At 50.0% G+C, this 8,065-nt stretch overlaps 1 long non-coding RNA gene across 1 annotated transcript in view; it reads left to right on the top strand.

Annotated features, from left to right (window-relative positions):
- The first annotated feature begins 1,138 nt into the window (after positions 1–1,138).
- Positions 1,139–8,065, top strand: part of LOC144134753 (uncharacterized) — a 9,876-nt gene continuing 2,949 nt past the window's right edge. The window contains exon 1 of the long non-coding RNA XR_013315242.1: positions 1,139–1,540. This is a non-coding gene — a long non-coding RNA (uncharacterized LOC144134753). The remainder of the gene's footprint in view (positions 1,541–8,065) is intronic.

Below are 8,065 nucleotides of genomic sequence, written 5' to 3'. Positions count from 1 at the left end.
GCCGCGCGGGGCGTTGCTTCATTTTCTTCGCTGCCGCGCTGCTGGCCAATCTTTCGAAAAGGTCCGAATCGAGTAAATGGCGCGTGACAAAATGAGCCGCTCTTACGCCGGGCTGGCGACGAATGTCACCTCATCATTTAAAGCTGGCGCCCCCGACAGGCGGGCGCAGGCTAATGGCCGCCGCGGCTCGCGCCACTTCGCCGTCTCCTCCTGCAGCGTCCTAGTTCCCCGCATAATGACGCGCGTAATTCATGAGTAACGAGGGCCACAGCGCCACCAGGGGAAGCGGTTGGGGAAGAGAGACTCGCTATTTTTTTTTTAACTGTAATGCGTTGTGTGCAAACATTCGCGCGCAAAGGACCGTTCGGTTCAGGTTACAAGAAGCCGAGATGCGAGGAAGGTTGACACCCACGTCCTGGAAAAAATATGCGCTGCCAAGTCAGGCGCAACCCACACTACCGCGAAACACACGAATCCGCCCTCGTAGCTGGTCCACTTTTCGAAGCCATTGTGAACCGCGTCCTATGCTCGGTTTAAAGCACCAGTGTTCTGCACGAACAGTGACGAGCGACATTCGAATTCGGAGCCCGATGCTTTCATTGCACGGCATCTAAGGCTGTCGGTGAAGTGAAATGCAGGAGCGCGTCTTTCTGCACAGGTGGCCGTTCAACGGGCAGTTTCTAAGTCGGGATAATTCTGTTAAATTGCAGTATCGTAGAAAAGTAATGCCCCCTCCGTTTATCCATGAACAAGGGCTTTAGTGCGCGCCCTTTGGCTTGCATTACTGCTCTAACCAAAGCAAGGAATTTTGCTCACCTTTAATAAATCCAGTTTGCCTGACCCGATCTGCTTCTCTAGAGACTGTATGGAAATCTATTCTCCTCGCTGTAGACCTCTTCATGGCTCTCGGAACACCTTATTTTTGTACTGTGGGGAAAACGGGTGGACGCGTCGCATCTCAACTCTCTCTAGCCCTACGAGCAAGTGTCCGCAGCTGCCCCACAGTCCTAAACTGAATTAGGCGGCGGCCCTCGGCGAATGCGGTGGAGCATGAATAAAACAGGGGTGTAGAAGATAGGGCGAGCTGTTTATTCGTGACAACAGCAGGCAAAGCCTACAAGGAAATGATAAGAAGAGGAAGAAGGCGACCAGAAGAGGAAACAGAAGTGAAAGGGTGGCGTTGCTGGTCAAGACATACGATGGGTCTGAAGCGGTTCTTCGCGCGTCTGCGAGGTCAATGTTTCGGCTCTCGAGAAGAGTCCTCATCCCCATCCAAGCCCCACCCAGACGCCCGAGGAGGCGGCAAAGGTCGGAAGAAGGACAAGGAGGTGATTCTGAATTGCGGCTGCAGGGTACGCCCGGATCGTGCTCAGAAAGATGGCGGGGGAGACAGGCTCAAGACCCGGAATACCCAGAAGCCATTGGAACCGAGGCTTCTCCGGTTGCTCTGGCTCTAGAGGGGCGCATCTCCGCTGTACAAGCCGAGGTGCGCGGCGAATGAGCGTCACCAAGACGGAGACGTCTGGAGCATGGACCGAAGGTAAGCTAACAAGTGCCATTCGGACTTCAGGCGCAGGCTAGGAGGTCGCTAGCGGCGCCTGTCAGAACCCTTCAGTATGCGCCGCTTGACGGAAGGGAAGGAAGCACAGCTTGTGCGCTTCAATAGAGCGGCCTTGACTCGGCTTTCCGTACAGTCAGCATAAGTGACCTGCAATTCCAATCTAAGCGAAATGCGAAATGCAGGTTCTAAAGTTGTCTTGCTGAGTCAGGTGTAAGCTTGAGTCTGTAGGTCTGTGAGTAATGCTTGCAATTGTGAACGGCGCGCGGATTGACAGATAGCTCGGTTTTTTAGTGTTTCAATGACCATGTATATACCGTGATGAACTCAGCGTGGCAAGCTTATTCCTTTATTTCCCTATTAATCACAGAGGCGTCGCTTTACGCATGGTGATTGCCTTTGTTTCTTACAGTGGTCCTCTATTCTGCAGGTTTTGCAGATGCTTCAGCTAGGATTTTCTGAAATTTTGAAAAATAGGCTTTTTAAGTTAGAAGAGCACTTTTTCCGGATTAGCAGTGTCATCAGTATAGCGTGTCAGACCGCACCTAAAATGTGCTATCTAGTAGGCTGGTGAACGACCACTAGTTGTTAACTTATTGACTGTTACCGTTAGATCTCCCTATTTATTGAGAGGCATGTAGTAATATACAAATCAGTTTTTATAATTTTGAAAACGCAGTTACCCTCGGCTTTATGTCCCAACGAATTTTACCTACATTGTTCCAAAATACACGCGCTTTCGAGAAGCATGCAGGCAAAGCAACCTCTCCAGTGCACGCAGCTTGTCGAAATAGCCAAAATTCGTTGGGCCACAGCGCCGAGGGTAACTGCGTTTTCGAAATTCGAAAAACTGATATAGCTATTACAGTGGGCTACACGCCACTCAATAAAGAAGGAGCCATAGCACTAATAGTTGAAAGGTTAACAACTCAATTTTAGTCAACCAGTCTACTACTTGGCACACCTTGGCTGTATTCTGATGCGCTATGCACTGCTGACAATGCTATGCCGAAAAAAATGGCTGATGATTTAGAGTGATGAAGCCAAATGCGAATTAGCTGCGTTAGTACTTCGGTTTCGATTCGAGGCTCGGTTTTCAAGGTCAAGCAGGCTTCAGACAAAGATCGGCGAGATCGGACTTAAGCTCCGCCTTTAGCGTACGACGTGATAGCGTTAATAGGTTAATGCCCGTATATGCGGGATTACTAATTTTCTATTTTACGCTCATGGATCACTGGGAGCCCTCATACCACACCTGACACAGTGCTGCAGCGGTTAAGCGATGCACCACTGCCTTGCGATGGCAGGTGCTGCCATCGGTGGGGCTTGTGCGACTTGGGTTGCTCTTCCCGAGTAGCCTCTCGCGACCAATCATTAAATGAACTGCCGCCTACCCCTGTGGGCATGGTGAGACCGGACAGACAACTTCGAAATTTGCGATTGGGGGCACTAGTGCTATAGTGCACTAAAAAGCGGTCTTAAAACTCAAAAAGCCTATATTTAAAAATTGCGAACATCTTAGGTGCAACACCCGGTATAGTGCTCTCGACACGCCAGAAACGTGACTAGATAGGACCCTATCTAGTAATGGTTACGTCAGGTCCGTCAGCGCCACCGCAGCTACCTGTTGAATGCGCTTCCCTGGTCACGTGATTCAGGTGGCTCCTGAGAGTAGGTGCACTGAAGGGGCGGACGGTGCGTCGAAGCAGTTGGAGCCCCATCGAGAGTGCGCTTCTGTGGTCACATGGTTCAGGTGGCTACTGGGAATAGGTGCACTGAAGGGGCGGGCGGTGCGTCGAAGCAATTGAAGACTCATGGAGTGCGCGCTTTTGTGGTCACATGGTTCAAGTATTCCGAGGCCTGAATTAGGAACAGTTGGAAATAAGAGTGAACTGAAAATCATGATCAATGAGTTAGACACGCAGAGTAGGACGCTTGGTCTAAAAATTAACATGCAGAAAACCAAAGTAATCTTCAAAAGTCTAGAAAGGGAACAGCAGTTCACAATTGGCAGCGAGGGGCTGGAAGTGGTAAAGGTCTACTTAGGGCAGGCAGTGACAGCTGATCCGGATCATGAGAGGGAAATAACTAGAAAAATAAGAATGGGGTGGAGGGCATATGGCAGGTTCTCTCAGATCATGAGTGGCAGTTTACCAATATCCCTCAAGAGAAAAGTGTACAACAGCTGTACCTTAACGGTACTCACGGGGCGGAAACGTGGAGGCTAACGAAAAGGGTTCAGCTTAAGTTAAGGACAACGCAGCGAGCCATGGAAAGAAAAATGGTAGGTGTACCGTTAAGAGACCGGAAGCGGGCAGAGTGGGTGAGGGAACAAACGCGGGTTAATGACATCCTAGTCGAAATCAAGAGGAAGAAATGGGCTTGAGCAGGGCATGTAATGCGAAGGCAAGATAAACGCTGGTCGTTAAGGGTAACGGATCCAGTGGATTCCAAGAGCAAGTAAGCGTAGCAGGGGGAGGCAGAAGGTTAGGTGGGCGGATGACATTTAGAAGTTTGCAGCAAAGGGTGGATGCAGCTGGCAAAGGACAGGGTTAATTGGAGAGACATCGGAGAAGCCTTTGCCCTGCAGTGAGTGTAGTCAGGCTGGTGATGATGATGATGGTTCAGGTGGCTCCTGAGAGTAGGTGCACTGAAGGGCGGGCGTTGCGGTGCAGCAGTGGGAGCCCCATGGAGAGTGCTCTTCTGTGGTCACATGGTTCAGGTGGCCGCTGACAGTAGGTGCACTGAAGGGGCGGATGGTGCGTCGTAGAAATTGGAGCCCCGTGGAGAGTACGCTTTTCTGGTCACCTGGTTCAGGTGGCTCCTGAGAGTAGGTGCAATGAAGGGGCGGATGGTGCGTCGAAGCAGTGGGAGCCCCGTGGAGACTGCGCTTCTGTGGTCACATGGTTCAGATGGCTCCTGGCATAGGTGCACACAGGAGAGTTTTCCATGTGTACTCATGCAGTGCAGGTGTTCCCGGGGATAAGGTGCGCTGACGAGGCAGGAGGTGAGTACTTCGGAGGAGTTGAAGAGAGCTCGCTGGGCAAGCCGTTGGGCGAGTCGGTCGTTCTTTATCTCATAGGTAACTGTGCAAACACAAAACTAGGCCGGGAAGGGTACACAAGTGCAGACTGCGCTTGTTGTGTTTCGGAGGAGCCGCGCACATCACGCCGTTGCAAGCACACCTGCTGCCGATTTCATCTGGCGCATCAGATGACACACTGCAACTATAGTGGCCTTTTTCATCACTGCGTCGCAGACGGCACGTTGAATGCTAAGTGCTTGAATGCGTTCAGCGTAACTAGCAATGATAGTAACGTTGGGTTACGAGAAACGTAGGAAATGGCAGTAGCTTGATGGGTCAACCAGGTGAAAACCATTTATTGGGCTCAGACCGTCAGCCCAATGCCTGAAGCGTTGCTCCTGCCGTTTTTGCCAGGTTCTTCTGGAAAGCGGGGTCTTCGCTGCGCAGGGTGGCCTCCCAACACTCATAGGTTGAAAGCTGAAGTTTCGTTGCCATAAGTACGTCACGTGAAAGATAGTGTCTGGTTCCCGGCATAAGAGGCAGGCTGAATCATGTATGTCGAGATACCTTTTTGTTCAGAGAGACTGGATAGGGTAGAGCATTGATTTGTATTCTCGTGATTACGTATTCTTCTCCATTATTGAGATTCTCGCATGGTATGGGAAAAAAAATTCGGCTCACCGCGTGATCTCCGTGCAGCTTAGTAGCGGGTTTGCCAGGTTGTCAGGTGTGAGTGAGGACTACGTACTCCGGGCTTGGAAAAGTGTGGCTCGAGCCTCAGAGCCAACCGCCTCATTTTTGGGCGTGTTCGTGTGCCCAGGGGTCCAGATGACCAGTAAAACATCACTGCCACTAAAACTCGGAAAACGCAGCTTTTTGTCGGTCTGATATTTCGGCGAAAGGGCTAGAAATTGAGCTTTTTATGTCAAAGCATAAGAGGTATTGAGGTATGTCATAGCATAGGAGGTATAGGAGGTGTCATAGCGTAGGAGGTAGCTTCAGCGGTGCAGGACGCAGCAGGCGGCGATACGCCGATTAGATATGTGCGCGGGCTTTCGCTGTGCTCCATGTATGCCAAAAAAAGACTGCCACTGTGGCTTGAATCCTCACCTCTTTGGGAAAGACCGGCGGCTCAAAAAGAGGTGTTGGTTAAACTGCACACCAGTGAATAAGGGGGAATATATGAGAATAATGGTAGAAAAAGAGGGACAGACATAAAAAACAAATACATCAGAATGCGTCAAATTTATGCACAAGCACGTACAGTGGCGCTCGATAGGACCCGTAGCGCGGTGGCGAAGGCGAGCCCACCTAGTGGCTTATAGCAATATAATTAGCACGATGGGTAACACAAACAGGTGAGAACACCGTTACCGGAACCTCTTCTCTATACTTCCGGTACGCAATGTCCGCTAAACTTAGCTGCATCACTGCGTGTGCGTGCCACGTCGTAATGAGCCCGACTTTCACGTAGTGGCAATCTACCATGCGTATGCTACGTGGCACACATAGATCATAGACACTGTAGAATCTGTTACGGCCCCGTAACTACGTGGAGAGCAAGGGAATTTGTCTGCAGTAGGCTTTATTCGGTAGATTATATTGATAGCGATGATCATTATGATGCGGTCTTATAACTTTCCGCACACGCAGCAGTGTGTGTGCATCAACACATGCTGCAGACAAAAAGAAATACCGAGAGCGTTCAATAAATTTGATTTCCGCTATGGACTCGAGAGCTCCTTAGAGCCAATGATTAGTAGTTATCAGGCTCAATCGTGCCGCCAGGACTGGTGTGAAGGAGGGAATGAAAGAGGGAGAGAGAGAAAGGGGCGCCTTAGTGGAGGGCTCCAGAATAATTTCGACCACCTGGCGATCTTCAACATACACTGGCATCGCACAGCACACTGGCGCCGTTTCGCCTCCTTCGAAACGCGGCCGCTGCGGGCGGGTTCGAACACGGGTACTCCGGCTCAACAGCCGAGCACCCTAGCCGCTGAGCCACCGCGGCATGGCTAATCTCTATTTTTCAGTACAGACCACGCCATTGTCGATGCACTTCTCACACCAACTTCTGATTCCAAAAAGAGGAGTAACTTTTGTCGTATTCCTGGGATGCTCAATTGCTTCTTTTAGCTCATCATAATTGAACGATCACTATAGTATCGCCGAATGCTGTCATTCAAATGTCAAAACAAAAGAAGCCACTAGGAGCTTCCATTGTCCTGAAAACAGTCTAGTCGTTGTGGCGGCTGCGTTTTTATGGAGGAAAAACGCTCAGGCGCCCGTGTGCTGTGCGATGTCAGTGCACGTTAAAGATCCCCAGGTGGTCGAAATTTTTCCGGAGCCCTTCACTACGGCACCTATTTCTTCCTTTCTTCTTTCACTCCCTCCTTTATTCCTTCCCTTACGGCGCGGTTCAGGTGTCCAACGAGATATGAGACAGATACTGCGCCATTTCCTTTCCTAAAAAAAAACCAATTATTATTATTATTGTCGACTTCGGATCTGCACTACCGCGTGCAGAATGTTGCGCTACTCAGAATGTGCGGTGTAGGGTCTTTTCATGAATGAACAAAATTTTCATGCTCAGTGATCCTCGCTGCCCCCTTTTTAAAAAATTTTTCTCAGCCCCTGTCTCAACAACCGAATCGTATAGTTCACCGAAGCAGGTCATCGACAGACAGAACATCAATCTTATCCCAGAAAATGGTTATTGTGATCTGCTCATCTTTCCGCAAAATTCATGGCATCCTCAGCGGAATATTCGTGCGCTTCAAGGGCATGCTTTTAGCTTGGCCCCGGAGAGTCCAATCCAAGGTTTAACCCCAGTGACCAAAAGTCCGTAAAAGAAATTGCCATCGGCTACTCATCATAGTTAGTATTTCATGACAACAAGTTTAGTGGTTCGAGCTTCTTCGGCACATCATAATGTTCATGTGAGCTCGTTTACACGGACTCAGTAATGCGCAATTCCACAGCAACACGAATAACCCTTCACACGTCTGTCGCTCACGACTGCGTCTTCCACTCGGAGGCACATTCCCCCGGCGGTTACTGCAATCTGTCTACTGAGACTTGGGCCCTCCAAAGGCACCCCTGCCGTATGTGAACAAAGTTGCCCCCTTCAGACAGTAGAAGATGGCGACAGACTGTACCCGTACACATTATTCTTGCACTCATGAAATCTTGGCGGCGATGCTGCATCTGGAGTAAGAAATTTCTTCATGTCACCGTCCACGCTGCCCGTCGCCTAAGCCATTGCCACACACGACTCTAAAAGCGACTCAATTCAGGACAGAGAGGAAAGAACGCTATGACCGCTAATTACGACACAAAAGAATGATGCCGCATTTCAATACTGTCAGTGCATTGCGTCATACCATACGCTCAGAACTTATTGAACGCATCCCTGCTGCATACACAAGCCGACGCCGTTAGCCCTATAGTATATAGCCCTTGTATAAGCACGCCCTAAATAA

This window comes from Amblyomma americanum, chromosome 1 (assembly GCF_052857255.1).
Source record: "Amblyomma americanum isolate KBUSLIRL-KWMA chromosome 1, ASM5285725v1, whole genome shotgun sequence".
NCBI classification, from domain to species: domain Eukaryota; kingdom Metazoa; phylum Arthropoda; class Arachnida; order Ixodida; family Ixodidae; genus Amblyomma; species Amblyomma americanum.
This window is presented reverse-complemented; position numbering and strand designations above follow the sequence as displayed.